We start from the raw sequence: 15321 nt of genomic DNA, 5'->3' as shown, positions 1-15321 counted from the left end.
TGTAAAACCACATTCTTTTAGGGTTATGTGATTCATAGGAATGTTCTACAGTATGCTCCAGCTCTTCTTCTAAATTCGTAGCTCAGGGTCATTGGCTGGCAATGGCAGTGTTCTGGGACTAAATCACAGAGAGGTCAAGGGGCTATATCCTAAGTTACGCTGAGTTTGCAACTGGCAGGTAAGAAGTATTAAGCTCCATTTCAATTCTTTGAAATTGTCGGAATCCAGAACAGCCCTGGATATAGCACAGAGTAGTTAGCTGCAGACCTTTGTATAAGGATTGTGTAGTAAAAGACTGTTTTGTTCTGGGGAACTGCTTTGTGCTTCATTCTACCTCGGGCATATCTACTTTTGTTGCTCTGTGAGGAAGATCGAGAGGTCTGTGATGCAAAGCAACTATACTGTCTGTTTATCATACAGAGTTCTTTCTGTAATGATTATGATCCTCAGCTGCTCCTGAAAATTTGTCTGCAGATGCTTTTTGCTTAGTAGCCTGCAGATATAATGAACATTAACAACCTTTTGGCAGCATTGCTAACTTTAGAAATCACTGTCCCCCATTCCTTTTCCCTGTCCTGGTCACTTGTTCCCACCTCTCTGATGTTCCCAACCTCTGCAAGAGTCACTTCAGGGAACAGTGCTGCCTGATTAGTAAGTGCTTCTTTGATGGGTTATATTTCAGCCCATTTCTTTTCTGATCCAGTTCAGAGCACTCTCATTTGTGCCAGCACAAGACAGGGGGCAGCACAAAAATATAAATGAGCAGCTGGAAGCAAGACAGGAAGGGGTGATGAATGCTTAAGCAGTACTGCTGCCAAAGGTCTAACCACGGGCTGAACTAGGGCACTTGGCCCAAAACATGGGCTTATCTCCTACATTTTCTGACTGTGAACACACTAAGGCTGTGGTTTTATGAGATGAAGTCTTTGCTAGTGGTCTTGGATGTTTCCCTTCAGCCCCAAGGTTTCCCTCGTCACTCCACTGCATAGATCGCTCACTCACTTGTGTCATCACAACTGTACCCGATACTGAATTTTGAATCAGATCAGAGAAACTGATCCAGCTTAAATAAAATCCAGCAAAAACATTTTTTAAGGCTGGATCAGTTACCCTCTCCCATTCACTGCGCAGCCAAACAGGCTTGAGCTGTCATACATATAGTGTTGCAGGTGGGGGGAGAATGAGTGGCCAAGGATTGGAGAGAAATGAGGGCTGCTTGTGCACAGAACTGCAGCCTTATAGTCAGTGTACTTGTCCGTGAGTGACTCTTGTCTCAGAATGAGAAGATGATAAGGATTTTTCACAGTAGAAAGGCTTTACCAGTGTGTTTTTTGATGTTTGTGACTATATAGTTCAGCTTTTTTCAGAAGAGTGCTTTGTAGTAAAACTGCAAGATTTCTGATATTATAGAAGTGAGAGTATAGGCATACATGACAAAATGACAAAAAAGACTTCCCATTTCAGCTGCTTTGTTAGAATTCTTTTCTCCTCCCATCATATGAGCATTTTGCTGAAAAAATCTGGCCTTCTAGTCTAAACTTGTCAAAACGTGTTTGAATTGCATTCACTCAAAATTACATAGAATGAATGATGGTATGTCTAAAATTTATACAAGCATGAGACTCCGCTGAAAAGACTCAGATCTGAAAACAGTTTATGCTTTTATTAAGTTTATGAATCAATATCTTTTTTATTTCTTTTCAATTTTCAGTTTATCATGACCTAGACATAACTAGGATATGACAGAATGCAAGAAAACTATAGTAGCTCTAAGACCGGTAAGAGGGGGTTCCTCAAACTGTAGTCTGATTGTGCAGGTTGATGTAATATATTACATCTCGTCTGAGCTGTTAGAGCCTAGATGTGGCCAAACCAGCATTTTGAAAAGTTCAGTGAATTTCTATAGGGGTTCAATCCCTGATTATTTCAGAGTGGCAGTGATATATAAGATCATATGATGAGGAAGGAATCTCATTTGTTAATGTACTGTGAAGGGATACTCAGAATATTGTGTTGAGTAGATAATAGACTTACTGTGCTAAATGTGCAGGCAGTTCTAGGACCAGAGGTATGAGAACTGGAATAGTGGAGGCAGATTCAGCTTGCATGCTAGGCTTAGGTGTATAAAAGCCCTGTCTAGAATTCAGAAGCTAGCTGCAGTAATATGTAATGAAATAAAATAAGTGGACATGGGAAAAAGTTAGCTTAACTGCACGTTAGCTGAGGTGCATTAACTAGCTCCTAAAGGCAGTGTGGGCCCTCAGCTACAGTGTGTGCTTCACAACCTGAAAATTCCTGCTTACAGGAATTGGCCGTACGCAACATAGGAGTATGGAATGGGAGAGGTAGGAATATGTGATTTAGGGAGGATGCAATAAAGTGTAATAAAGGAGTGGGGTCTTGGTGTAGAGAAATGAGGAACTATGAGGATGGACAAAGGTGCACTTCTGGACCCCATGAAAATTTTAGAACGTGACTCATGGTTAGGAAGTGGGTACCTCTGTCCTTAGCTGGTGATTTTATTGTTGCATTTTCTTTCTTCCTTAAAACTAGTTTGTCTTTTCCTTAGTTATTTGCCAAATATTCCCATCCCTATTCAGGCAGGGTATGTGCTCAAAGTTTGCTGCCTACAGATCAAGTTCTGAATAGTGTCCATTCTTCATTGATTTGTGTGTGGTCTGAATATGGAGCAAAGCCAAACCCTCATACTCTGCATTTTCTTCTCTACTAGAGGGAGAACTCCTTTACACGTTGCAGGAAATATGAACATGTGCCGTGGCACGTGAAGGCATCATAAATGACAAAGTTAATGAGCTGTACGTGGCAGGACTAGTGAGTGTTTTTCCATGAAATTATGAGCAAAGACAGAAGGATGTTGTGGTGATGTACTTCTGAAATTTTGTTTAGAAAATGGGAAAATGAGGAGTCATAACCTGGTGCCAAATATACTGCCTGCAGTTATTTCTAGCAAAAAATTCCAAGCAGTTAGTTTCTCAGCATTGAGACAGTGGTTCTTCCTTGAAATAAACTCCTACTGTAACCACACTTGTTTAACAGGCTTAAACAACTATAGCCTGCCTACCTTAGTCTTTGCTCAGGCTGCATTGCTATTGGCTTTAGCTGTCACTAAGTTCAATATGCTCTGTCCCTGGTACAAACTTTTTCAGTGGGTAGAGAAGTATCAGGATAACTGCAGCAATTCAAGCCACTGCAACACTCTTCTAGGTCATGTCTACACTAGGTGTTTGGACTTTACTCAGCTGTAATCATGGCTGAGATCCTAATGCAAACAAGCCCTAAGGGTATGTCTACACTAAATCAGAGGTATGAATGCAGCATGTTCGGGCATGGTTAAGCTACTTTTAAACAATAGCAATGATGGAGTGGCAGCATAAACTTCACAGCAGATTGTCAAAGCCCATTGGGAACTTGGTAGATATATGCAAAGGACTAGTTGTATTGAGTTTCATTCCTCAACTTTTCCACTGCTATTGCTAACCCATATTGTAATTGTACCTCTCATGGTAGTGTAGAAATTCTCTAAAGCTGTTCAGTTGCCCTGTTACAGAAAATAGAACATTGACTGGAAAAAAGCAAATAATCTAATGGCAACATGTCTTTGCTATATTGCCAGTAGTGTGATCTGAAACTCAAAACCACAAGAAGCATTCACACAGTTTCCTGTTAACTGGAGAGTACATATTTGACATCCTTTCAAGTCAGAAACTAGGTACAGGCTCTTGTAATAACCTCAGTGGAGGAGCTACATATCAGGTAGGGGTGTTTTAGTATTGGTCTGATTTGAAAATAGAACAAAGGAAGGAAACACTAGACTGCTCTTTCTAGTGAAATGCTTATCTGTCATAAAAGGCATGTGGCTTTAAAATTGTCTTTCTCGTCTATCTCAGATGAAAAGAGTATATCCTAGATTTGAAGTTCAACCATTTTATTTTCTTAAAGACAATTTTATGGTCTGCTTGCAGACTTCTCTATGCCAATTTCAGTTGTTTCAGTTCATAAGTGAGGATTTTCCAAAGTGAGTTTTAGGAAGGAAAAATTCTTCACAGAATAAAAGTAAAATGTAGCACATCTGGAGAACAACTGGCTCAATAGTGTTGACCATGGGCCATACAGATTTTTTCTATGTAGCTTATAGTTCCAATCATATTGGTAGTTATTATCTAAATGGTAGTCTTCATAGAACAGCTATTTTGTAGCCTACAGGAATGAAATAGTAGGTCTCATTTCTGTTCCTAGGGACTAAAGGGTCCAAATTATAAAATCAGTGTTCTTATTCTAGCTATATATTAAAAAACTTGAGAGAATTCAGAAAGAGCTAAGAAAAGGACTAAAATACTAGAAAATGTAGTTTTTAAGGGGAAATCAAAGTACTTAATTTATTTCGCATAACCAAAGCCATATTAGGTCTGATTTAGGGCTTCTCATTGTAAGAGATAATATACAATATGAACCCATATCTGGATCTGAATTCATACAAAGAACAGTAAGAAACTTTCTGAACAGTTTGAAAAATTAACACACATTATATTAGATTTTTACCTACAAAATTCTAGAAATATAATTCTGAAAGAAATATAGTTACGTCAATTACAGTTATTTCACTGAAGCAGAAATCCTATAACCTATTTTATGTAGGAAAGCAGGTTAAATGACTGCAGTATGCCCTTTTGGCCTGATAATGTGCTCAGATGCATCTAGAAGGGATTCCTCAAACTACAGTCTGATTGTGCTGGCTGATGTAATATATTACATCTCATCCTGTGCAGGGAAGAGGTAGAGGGCTCCAATCTGCAGGACTTTTAGCCTACTGCCTTTCCCAAGCACTGCAGCCAGTTTAAAAATATAAATGTGAAGTTATACCAAAGCACAAACAGAAGCTTGACAAGGAAATTAAACTCTTGTTTTCTACTTGTTTGTAATAATCCATATCAGAGCACAATGAAGCAGCCTTTAGTCACTTGATTCAGCTGGCAGCTACATTGAGTTGAGGGTTTATTTCTGGATCCTCGAGGAAACTTTTATCCTATAATGTGTGTGACCTTCATGACTTGAGTGAGGCTTAGCTGTTCCAGTCTTAGCAGACAAGAATACTATACTTACAGTGCATACTAAATTTACAGTGATAAATTATCCCAGGAAATGAGTGCTCCCAATAATTTTCATGGTTAGTCTGCATCCTGTTAGTGATAAAAATGATAGATGTTAAGAAAGCATCAGTGAATGTGGACTTTCTCTTCTTTAGAAGTTGACCAGAAATAGGGAATTCTGCTTTCATTAGATGCAATAATCAAAGAACAGCAAATGCACAAAGCTAGTGAAGCAAGCCACAATACCTGGTTTGGAAAACTGTAAATTCCTCAGTTGACTATAGGTGAATAAGGTCAAGTCAATAAGGTTTAGAGATGGGTATTCTTGGGTTTGTTATTGAGACTCAATATCAAAAGCTTATTTGCAGGTACTCCACAACCAGGTAGAAGCTCATAGTATCATTTAACATTAATACATTTGACTTATGAAATAAGTTTTCAAGGAAAATAGTCTAGAAATAATTTGGGGATGGAAGCAAAAATGTCAAAGCAAGGTAAAACAACGTAGAACTGGCTCCACACAGAAAGGCAAACAACTTAAATGAATTACAAAACATGTCAAATTAAAACCTTTTAGCTATCTTTATCCTCTGTGGATGCCTTTTTATTTGTTTGGTTTGTTCCTGTTGGTGGGTTGGCTAAATGATTTTTTATAAAGTGTTTATTTCATTATCCAAGATAGTCTGATATATCAGATATACAGATGATCTGAGTTGGCTTTTCAAGACAGCTTACATGTGTTTACATATATTTCTGTTTACTTAATCTGTGAGAGCTAATACTGAGTTCCAGCTGTTTATCTGGCTGGGTATCCAAATATTGGGGTAAAGGTTTAATTATGAAAACCTGAAGAAAATGTTAAAAAAGAAGATGAAGCTATGTAAAACAAATAGAGAGAGCCATCAACTTTTTTTTTTTTTTTTTTTTTTTTTTGGTATGTAAAATTATAAATCTTGAGGCTAGATCTATTCAGAAGCCAAACGTTTACATAGGATAACAGTATCAGTATCAACACAGAAACTTGGAACCAGAGAGGGGTGGTGGAGGCTTGTGATATAGGAGTCAGCTTCCACCAAAGATAATCACAAAGACATAGTTTCACCATACTCTAGCTAGAAGAGTGTGCACTACATGTGTTGATGTCTCCCTCTGGAGACCACCTCTTAGGTAAATAACTGACATTTATTGGCCTGTGATTTTTATGTATTGACAAACAGTCTGTACTACCCAAGCCAGGCACAGATTCATTTTACCAGTTTTGACTGAGCCTTGCAGCAGATTTAGTTTAAAAGTCAACTCAGGTTTGCTTTAACTGTTATGAAACTATTTGACAAAACTGGTCTTACGTTGAAGATTGTAATGAAAGTTGCAACTATGGGAACTTTTACAGCTTTCTTTAGGTATATATCTATTCATTATTACCTGTGTTATCATCACAGCACATGGAAGCCCCAAACTAAAACAGAATCAGGTTTTTCTAGTCATTATAGAAGTACAGAACTCACAGCTGAATAAATTTTCTTAACATTAATTTCAATCTAAATGTTGCCAATAAAGAACGTTAACAAAGAGAGAAGATTTTAACCACACGTGTCTGGGTTCTAGTTTGAAACATCACTGAAGCTTGTATTTTGATCTGAAGTTTAGGTTCAGATTCCCTTTATACTTAAATTCAGACCAATTGCGAAAGTTCTTAACTTTAGTTTAGTCAGGGTAATCAGTGTTAGAGCTAAGCAAAAGTTGTTTAAAATTCATGACACCTAGGATGATGATTTGAAAATGAAACTTTCCCATTTTGATTTAGTTTAGAAAGGAGATTTAATAATAGGATTGGCCATAATAGAATGAAGTGCACTTCCTAGGCCATTCCTAAAACTGGGGAAGGGCTAGTGAGGTCAGCAAGAAAGAGTGAGGTCAGCCACAGGAAGGAGTCAAGTAAGGTCACAGTTGATGGCAAAAGCAAGAAATATGGAAGCAGAGCTCTCATTCTCCAAATCATGCAACAATCTGACATGTGCATGGGATTTTTTAGATCTTTTGATAAGATTTTTAGTGACATACTCTTGTTTATCTAATATAGATCATTAGCTCTTGGAAACCTGTGATACTGTGTTCTCTGTGAAAAAGAGGAAATCTGGGGGAAATGGGAAGGGGGGGACAAAGCAAAAAGAAATATCTGCTGGAAAATACTGTGGTAATGGTGAAGGTAGAGGCTCAATGTCAAGTGCCTCCACAGCTGGAATGAGCTTGTTTCCTTGCAGCCTCTCTCAATATGATAGCAATCAGGAAAGCAGTCCCATCTTAGCACTGAACTAAGTGATTTTTTGAACTTTCTTCCAAGCCTATCTTGTGATTCTGTGAACTAAAATTTGCCATGAATGGCTGGGGTTATCCACAGAGTCTGCATGACAGGAGTGACTGGCTCTGTCTTTCCAAAGCAACAAACACTATGGTGTTTTCTGAGTGCTTTCTCACCAGAAAGCAAACAGAATTCCCCAGTGCAACGGCAGGAGTTGCTGTTATGTTATCCCAGGATAACATAAGTTGTTTGCCTTTCTGTGTGGAGCCAGTTCTACATTGTTTTACCTTGCTTTGACATATTTGCTTCCATCCCCAAATTATTTCTAGACTATTTTCCTTGAAAACTTATTTCATAAGTCATAAGTTGTTCATATGAACTCCTTTCCTCCGTGCTAGTCTCGTTTTCTGCTATGGAACCTTTCACAACTGATAATCAAGGAAAAGGATCAAGCCTGTTCTTCTGAAGTGTTTGCTGCTTCGCTTTTATCCCTGTGAATACATTTTTACACATTCAGTGGAAGTAATTATTTGGAATAGATGAAGGTGTGAAGTTGGAAAGAACTGCATACTTGAAAGTGTTTTTTTGTGTCAGAGGTGTTTGCTCAGTTTTAGGCAGGGGTGCAGTTCCTGAATTCTTCATTTACTTAACATAAGAAAATAATATTTTCTTTTTAACTGAAAACTACTGAAGCATTTCCATAGATGTTACATGATAGTGTAAGTGCTGCGCAATGAAACATTACAATACTGAATGACCTCAATCATTTCACTATCTTTGGATATTTATGTTGCTGCTGTTTACGATGGTTTTGGGGCACAGCTGGTATGCAGATCATCATGAAGCTGCACTCTCTCAGTGGAAGTCCTAGATGTTCATCCTTAGACATGGAGTATTCCATGTATCTGTGGCAGGCCCTTGACTATCTCTCTGGCCTGCTTTTTAGACCAGTGCAGAGGAGGGATTAATTAAGCTTTTCCTCCCCTTTTGAAAGCCTCAGAGACTGACATTTTTATAGCAGAGGAAAGCACAAAATACAATATATATCATCCTGCAGGCACCCTCCTTTGCTCCATTATCCCTCATGGGCCTAAAAGGGAAGAAAATGCTGTATCATTTTCTGACCAAAGTTAGATGATCGACAAAGATGGCAGTTTTGGGAGTGGGATAACGTTGTAGCCAGCATTGATAAGACTCCTACTGATTAAAAGCAGGACTGCCATTCAATGGATAATTGTCCACTGTCCCACTGACTAGTAGCTGTAGTGCTTGCTCTCCTTTGTTAAAAGGCATCTTTTTATTGTAAGGTCATGAGTAGAAATACCCTGTTCTATACACTTTTACTCATGTAGTGATGGGCAGTTAAAGTGCCTGTGGTTAATCCTACCCATACACAGTGCTTGATCATTGGTTTGTCCTCACTGGTTGTTCACAGCATGGCCTTGTGGCTTAGGACACAGCAGAACTTTCTGAAATAAAGACTTGCTCTGTATCTCTCAGGTTTCATGCACTCTTTTAGATTTTGATCTCTCTGGGGCAAGTGTTATATCTGTGTGGTACTGCCCTACTACAGCCTTATACAGTGACCCGCAATGCAGTCAGTATGTCCAGTTATCATTTCCACCACTGAAATAGCATGACTCTGAAACATTATGCTGAGAAAATATTATAATACTTAGATAAAGGAAAAATCTGTCTTTTGAGTCATGTACCCCATGTCCATTAGTCTTCATTCAACTTAGTCTGTGATCACAGTCTAAACTGGAATTCATTCTCTGGCTCTGAGCAAGCAATAACATGTTTTTTATATATACATATATATATATACAGACTGCAAGCTCACACTGCTTACAGCCTCTCTAGCGTCACTTGCCTCAATCACCATGGAAGCAGAAGTTGATTAAAGTGAAGCAGCACTACACAACAGCTTCAGGAAAGGAACATGGGTTAAGATCTGGTATGGTGGCAAACAACGATTCAAATCACCATTTGGGAAAGCCTGATCTAATGCAGAGGGTGCAAGGAAAAGGGGGGGTAGTGAATTTTCCATTGCAGAATTGTGCATTGTAGAGCAGTTAGAGACATTCATTTCCCAGATGTAGACTGAAGAGGAAGTGCTGCAAACAACATTACAGCCTAATCTTGGAATTGATAACAAATATACTTTTTCCCTAATAGTCATTAAATCAATAGGGATTGTATTTTATACTCAATTTGGATTAAAGAAAAATTGTATTATGTTATTTTACATTAAGTAGCAATGAATTGATTCACATCTATAGGATAAAAGCAGGACAATAACTAATTTCCTAGTTCAAAATATGATATTTTAGGGGGATGACAGATATCTATTTGATGATTTCACCTCTTTGGCTATGAAAAAAAATTAGTTGTGTGACGTGCTGGGAAAAGTATTTTCAGTGGAGACAAGGATATATTAAAGCTGTTGTGAAGAGGACTAGTAAAACTACATATCAGATACCTTCTGTGCTTCTGGTTGCCCAAGCATAGAGGCAGATCAAGTGCAAAGAAAGGATGAGCTGGGAAATAGAGCACCTAAATTACAAAAGGTGTCTAAAAGAGGGTGCTTAGTCTAGCAGAATTGAGGTTGGGGCAGATGATGGTTGTCTTCTGTAAATGCATTAGGGAACAAACATCAGGAAGAGAGAAAGCAAGCTGGCTTAAGAACTGGCTAGAAATAAGTTTAGATTTGAAATTAAAAAAAAATATATAGCTATTAGCCAAATAAAAATAAGAACTACTCCTTCTTGTAAGAACAGGGAAAGCAAAGGCCTCCTGTGATTTTAAGATGGAATTTGATAAATATATGACCTGGCTTGTGCGATATGGTTGACTGCAATAGCAGGGAATTGGACTAAGTGATGTGTAAAACCCTTCTGGTACTAATGACAGCCATTATGCAAACATTGCTTCCTCCTTCAGGCTGTAGTAGTGCTCCATGACTCTTCTGCTAGTGAGATAGAACAGTTCCTAAATTCTCCAAGCCCCTTCCTCCTTTCAGCATTCACAACCACAAAGTCACCACAAAGAACTGTTCTCTAGCACTTACTGAGGACCTGTGTGATTTTAATACCCACCTAGCATCCTGTAGACTTATGATAGTCCCATAAATGATCAAATCTTGCTTCCTAAAGAAGGGACTGGGTGAGAGCAGGATTTGTCCCTAACTGCTTGGGCCTATTATATGAATACAGTTTGCATGCAATAAAGTTGTGTGCTCAGCAGATTCTGAAGAATTACAAGGCAGCATGCTCCTGCTTGGTGCAAGCAGCGTTTTTGTGACTGGCTGTCAGGAAATTCACGCTCATGGCAGCATTACCTGGCTTTGAACGTACTGTACTCTCCCCAGTTCTTCTCATTGTTTGGTTTTTTTCAACTTCAAATTCCGTTTCACAATAATATGCATCTGCCAACACTACCAAAGGCTTGTCATCAGTAGCTTAAAATGCAATTTTCTTGTCATGTACTATTGCTTAAGTATTTATATTGCTAATTAGAAATATAGGAAATTTGACATAATCTGCTGTAGATCAGGATAGAGGCAACAATGTTCTATGTATATTATAAACAGGAAAAAGCAAATATGATGAATATGAAAATCACCTAGCATATGGTATCTGACATCTCTGATAGTGCTTTGTTTCTTCTACCAGGCAGGTCCTGTTGATTGTTTCCTTACTTTCACATTTCTAAAAAAGGATTGAGAGAAACAGTTAGATCCAGCTTTTGTATTTAGCATAGTAAATCATGTAGCTCAGTTTCTTTGCCATCATTATTTCACCGGACCAAATTTATCTCTGATGTATGTCCGCTGATTCAAGCCAGAAGTTAATTTCGCCCATAACTTTTTTTTAAGAAAAAATGTTCAAGTTGGGTGGAACTGCAACTATAATCGGAGTCAGAGTCTGAAACAAAAAACATTAAGGCCAAACTCTCCTTAGAGGACCTGACCTTAGACATCTCCTATCCACATTTAAAAAGAAAAGCAGAAAGACATGGTCTGTTGTCTCTTGGGACTGGAATAAATGATGTCATAGTAAAACTGCAAAGTAATTCCCTGTAAATAAACATCATCACCAAAGAACAGTATTTGTATGACTACAAAGCGTTTCATAATTCAAAATGATTGTGATTCAGGTGACCTGGAAGACCTTATAGGATCATGCAGCAGTTAAAATAGGTATGACATGTTTAAGTCTACATATTCTCAAAGGGCTATATTAAAAATGCTTCTATTGGCGCATCAAATGTCATCTAAATTTATTTGGTCAAATAACTGATCTGTGCATGTCTTTCAGATATTCCTCCATAAACTTCAAGCATTTACACAGGACATTTTTCCTTGGTCACACCACTAACATTTCTGTTTCCACTGGTTTCTGGATTCATATATACTTAAGTGTGGGGAACATTTTATACAAGAGCTATAACTACAGTACTGGTGGACACTGAAGCAAACAGCATGTGGTGTGTAACCAAGTGGAACAAACCTGATGAAATGTGGATTATCCTACAGCTCCAGCTACCTGTGATCTTTAGCACAAAGACTGATAATCAAAAGCTGGCTGTCACAAGTGTAGGCCTACCTCTGTTGCTTTGTGGTGTATTCCTTCAATTCCAAACATGGCACAAAAGAAATGTCTCTGGGAATGCAATACATTTTTCAGTTCTGGTGTCCACATTTTGAAAAGTTGTTGATGTTGTAAGAAGGTTTTAGAAAAATACTATAGAAGGTAGTAGAACAGGAAAAAGACTAAGGAATGCATGGATTGCCATGTACAATTTTCAGAAAAAAATATAGAATAAGTAGTAGAGTATTTAACTCAGAGTAAAGCACAACTGAGTAAAAGATGAAATCAGAGAAATTCAGTTGCAAAAAGGACATGTATTTTTGACAATGACTACAGCAGCCATTGGAACAAACTGTCAAACACAGAGGAAGATTCTCCATGACATGTCATCTGAGGAATACTGGATACCCTTCTGAAAGGCTTGCTGTAGCCACACAACATCACTGGTCTCATTACAGTGGTTACTGGGGTAAAATCTAATGGCCTGTGATATAGTAGCAGTCAGACTAGAGTATGGGTAGCCTTTTCTGTTTTTAAATCATTTGAATGTAACCTAACAAAACTTCAGGTTGGAATTCATAAAAAACTACTAAAAGGTGAAAATAATGCATAACCTGAAAAGCTTCATTAAGAAGAGGATGAATTATATCTGAGGAAATTATAGCTGAAAGAGTTATGATGAGAGAGGGAAATCCTAACAAAGTGAAAGAGAAAATCCTATTCAGTGAAGATCTGTCTTTAAATTGCTAAATCAGCTATGTTTGATAAAGATCTAATAGTAAGTCTCACAAGCCTCCTCTGAATTCCTGTAGGCATAATATTAGCATTTCTGGTATGGATTGAATCTAACATAAATTCTGCTGAGGATACGGGGAGTTAAGTCTAACAGGAGGAAGAGGAACAGGGAAAATCCCAAGTACCTTCCCATCAGCCAGCTGAAGAATTTGTCCCACAAGCCTCAACTGTTTGTTTCCATCAATACCACCCTTTGTACACAAAAAACAACCCATGCCTGGACCTGCTGGTAGGATGGAGAGCAAAACAGCCGGGGGAGCTAAGAGAGACATGTGTCAAGACTTGTTCTTGCACCATGAGTAGAGTAGGCAAGTGTAGCGATTAAATATAGTGAGCCAGCCTCTTCTCAGATTGGAAGGGCCTGGCTTGTTATATTTTGATTGGATTCAAAATCTTTAGATATTTTAATGATAACAATACTGGATTTTTCTTCTTTACTTTCTGTAATTCAAATCTTTAAGATTTAACTTAATGCATTTCTCTCCATTCAAGAAGACTAGACTCTTCAAAGGAAAGCTGAGGGTTTCAGTTGTTAGTTTCTGTATTTGTGTGACAGAACAGGCCAATCTGTAGCTCACTAGTTCTGTGGCTCACAAAGGTGTCACATGGTTTGTGAAAATGCCTGAAGATGTGCAAAAATATGCATCATCTTAGTAGAAGCAAATGGGCTCCTGCTGTGTATATCACATATTGAATACCTCCCATGCAGAATTGCATTCATGTCTGAGTTTACAATGTAAGAGTAGGCTATGTCCAAGAACTGGCTGGACATTTCTGGAGCATCATGTTTAGAAAAACACTAAAATACTGCCAAAGTGAGGACAAAATCACAAGTTAGCTACCTCAGGCACCTTATGAGAGCTGGTTGAATGCTACTGGGAAGTATTTATTTAACTAATTTGTTTACATAATGTTAAAGTAATATGTTTATTCTTCATCTGGTTCCATTCCATTCTGTGTTGAATTAAATATGTTTTTTGTCAGTTGGCATGGAAAGTGTTGCAAATGATTGTTTACATTGCTTATTGATTTTTTTTTATTCTTGTAAGCTTTACATATCAGACCTATCTAGGGGTAAATTTCTCCTGTGCAGTTTACTGGGAAGGACAGGCAGATTAAGCTCTTTTCTATCCACCAGGGAACCATTCTTATGAAAAGGAATAGAGCATCTAGGGCAATTTCACTTCTCCCCTTCTGAGATTTTTTGGGATCGGTTTTTCTATTCCCTTCTCACTGCAACACCTATTGTGGAGAGGAGCAATGGAATCAAACCAGACAAGTTGCAGGAATAGTAGCATGGAGTAGGATACAGCAGAACTGATGTGCTTGGCAAATGTGGATATCGGATTGATCTGGAGATTCAAAAGTAGAAAGAAGTGTAAGTAAGCATCTGCAGAAGGATTAAAATCGTCTTCCTCTGTATTTCTGGGGGAGCTGACAACATGAAATGTCATGCAAAACTTGGAAGGGCGAGGGGGTGGCTTTTAGCCATCAAAAGGTAGGTAGATCAAAACTACAAAGCAAACACAACAGATTTCCTGGCCTTTGCATCTTTCATGTAATTGCCTGCAGTCTGAGTCTCTTTTTGTACCTTTTTGACAATTGTTGCAATAATTTCTGTCACTCTCGATCTTCACCTATAATGACAGAAATATAACTAGACATACTGATTTAATGTGTACTTTATTGTTTTACTGTCTTTGAGGTGGTAGTAAAAGCCATCCCAAACAACAGAGATTCAGAGAAATATACTGTTCTGAATTATCTGTATTTCAGTATGGTTGTTCCACTATTTGTACTGTTTTAACTAAAAGCAGAAGTTAGGACAATATAGAAGGATAAAAAGTAGCATAGATTTCCGAAGTGTCATCAGGCATGTACTCAAACTGTGTATGTACACAGGGTATTTATATGTGCATATGTGCATATATCTATACACAGAACACAATGTGCTAAAGCCCTGATCTGTACTATGGCTTCCTTATTATACATGTGGGTTCATACAGTTTAGATGTATATAATTTAATATGTTGTTTACATACACCCAAATTATACTTAATATATTTTTAATTACTGAAGGAACATTTCCTTAAAATTGTATGGTTCCTTTTCTGTCTTCTGTAATAGAATACCTTCTGCTTAGCCTGGCTGAAAAGCCTTTTAGATGGAATCCTGGTTTGTGGGAAATCACACTTGAGCCACAGTAACATAGTAACTAGCAATTAAAAATAAGCTGATGCAAACAAGAACAGCAAATGTAATCAAAAGACAGACCAGACACACTACGTTCTATGAATTTTTTCTCATTCTGTTGTGACCCAGTGCATTTGCCTTAGCCTTTCCTTGAGGCCTTCTATTGCTCTCATTAATTAGAATTTGGGCCTATAAATTGCTGTTGCAAAAAGCCTCTTCAGTTTTGGACTTTTGTCCCTTCCCTCTCCTTCCTCCCACTGGAAATGTTCTGTTTAATTTTCTATGCAGGATTGGTTCAAGCAAGGATAAATTGATGCTTGTGATTGTGCTACAA

This window comes from Dromaius novaehollandiae, chromosome 16 (genome assembly GCF_036370855.1).
Source record: "Dromaius novaehollandiae isolate bDroNov1 chromosome 16, bDroNov1.hap1, whole genome shotgun sequence".
NCBI classification, from domain to species: domain Eukaryota; kingdom Metazoa; phylum Chordata; class Aves; order Casuariiformes; family Dromaiidae; genus Dromaius; species Dromaius novaehollandiae.
Note: the sequence above shows the minus strand (reverse complement) of the source record.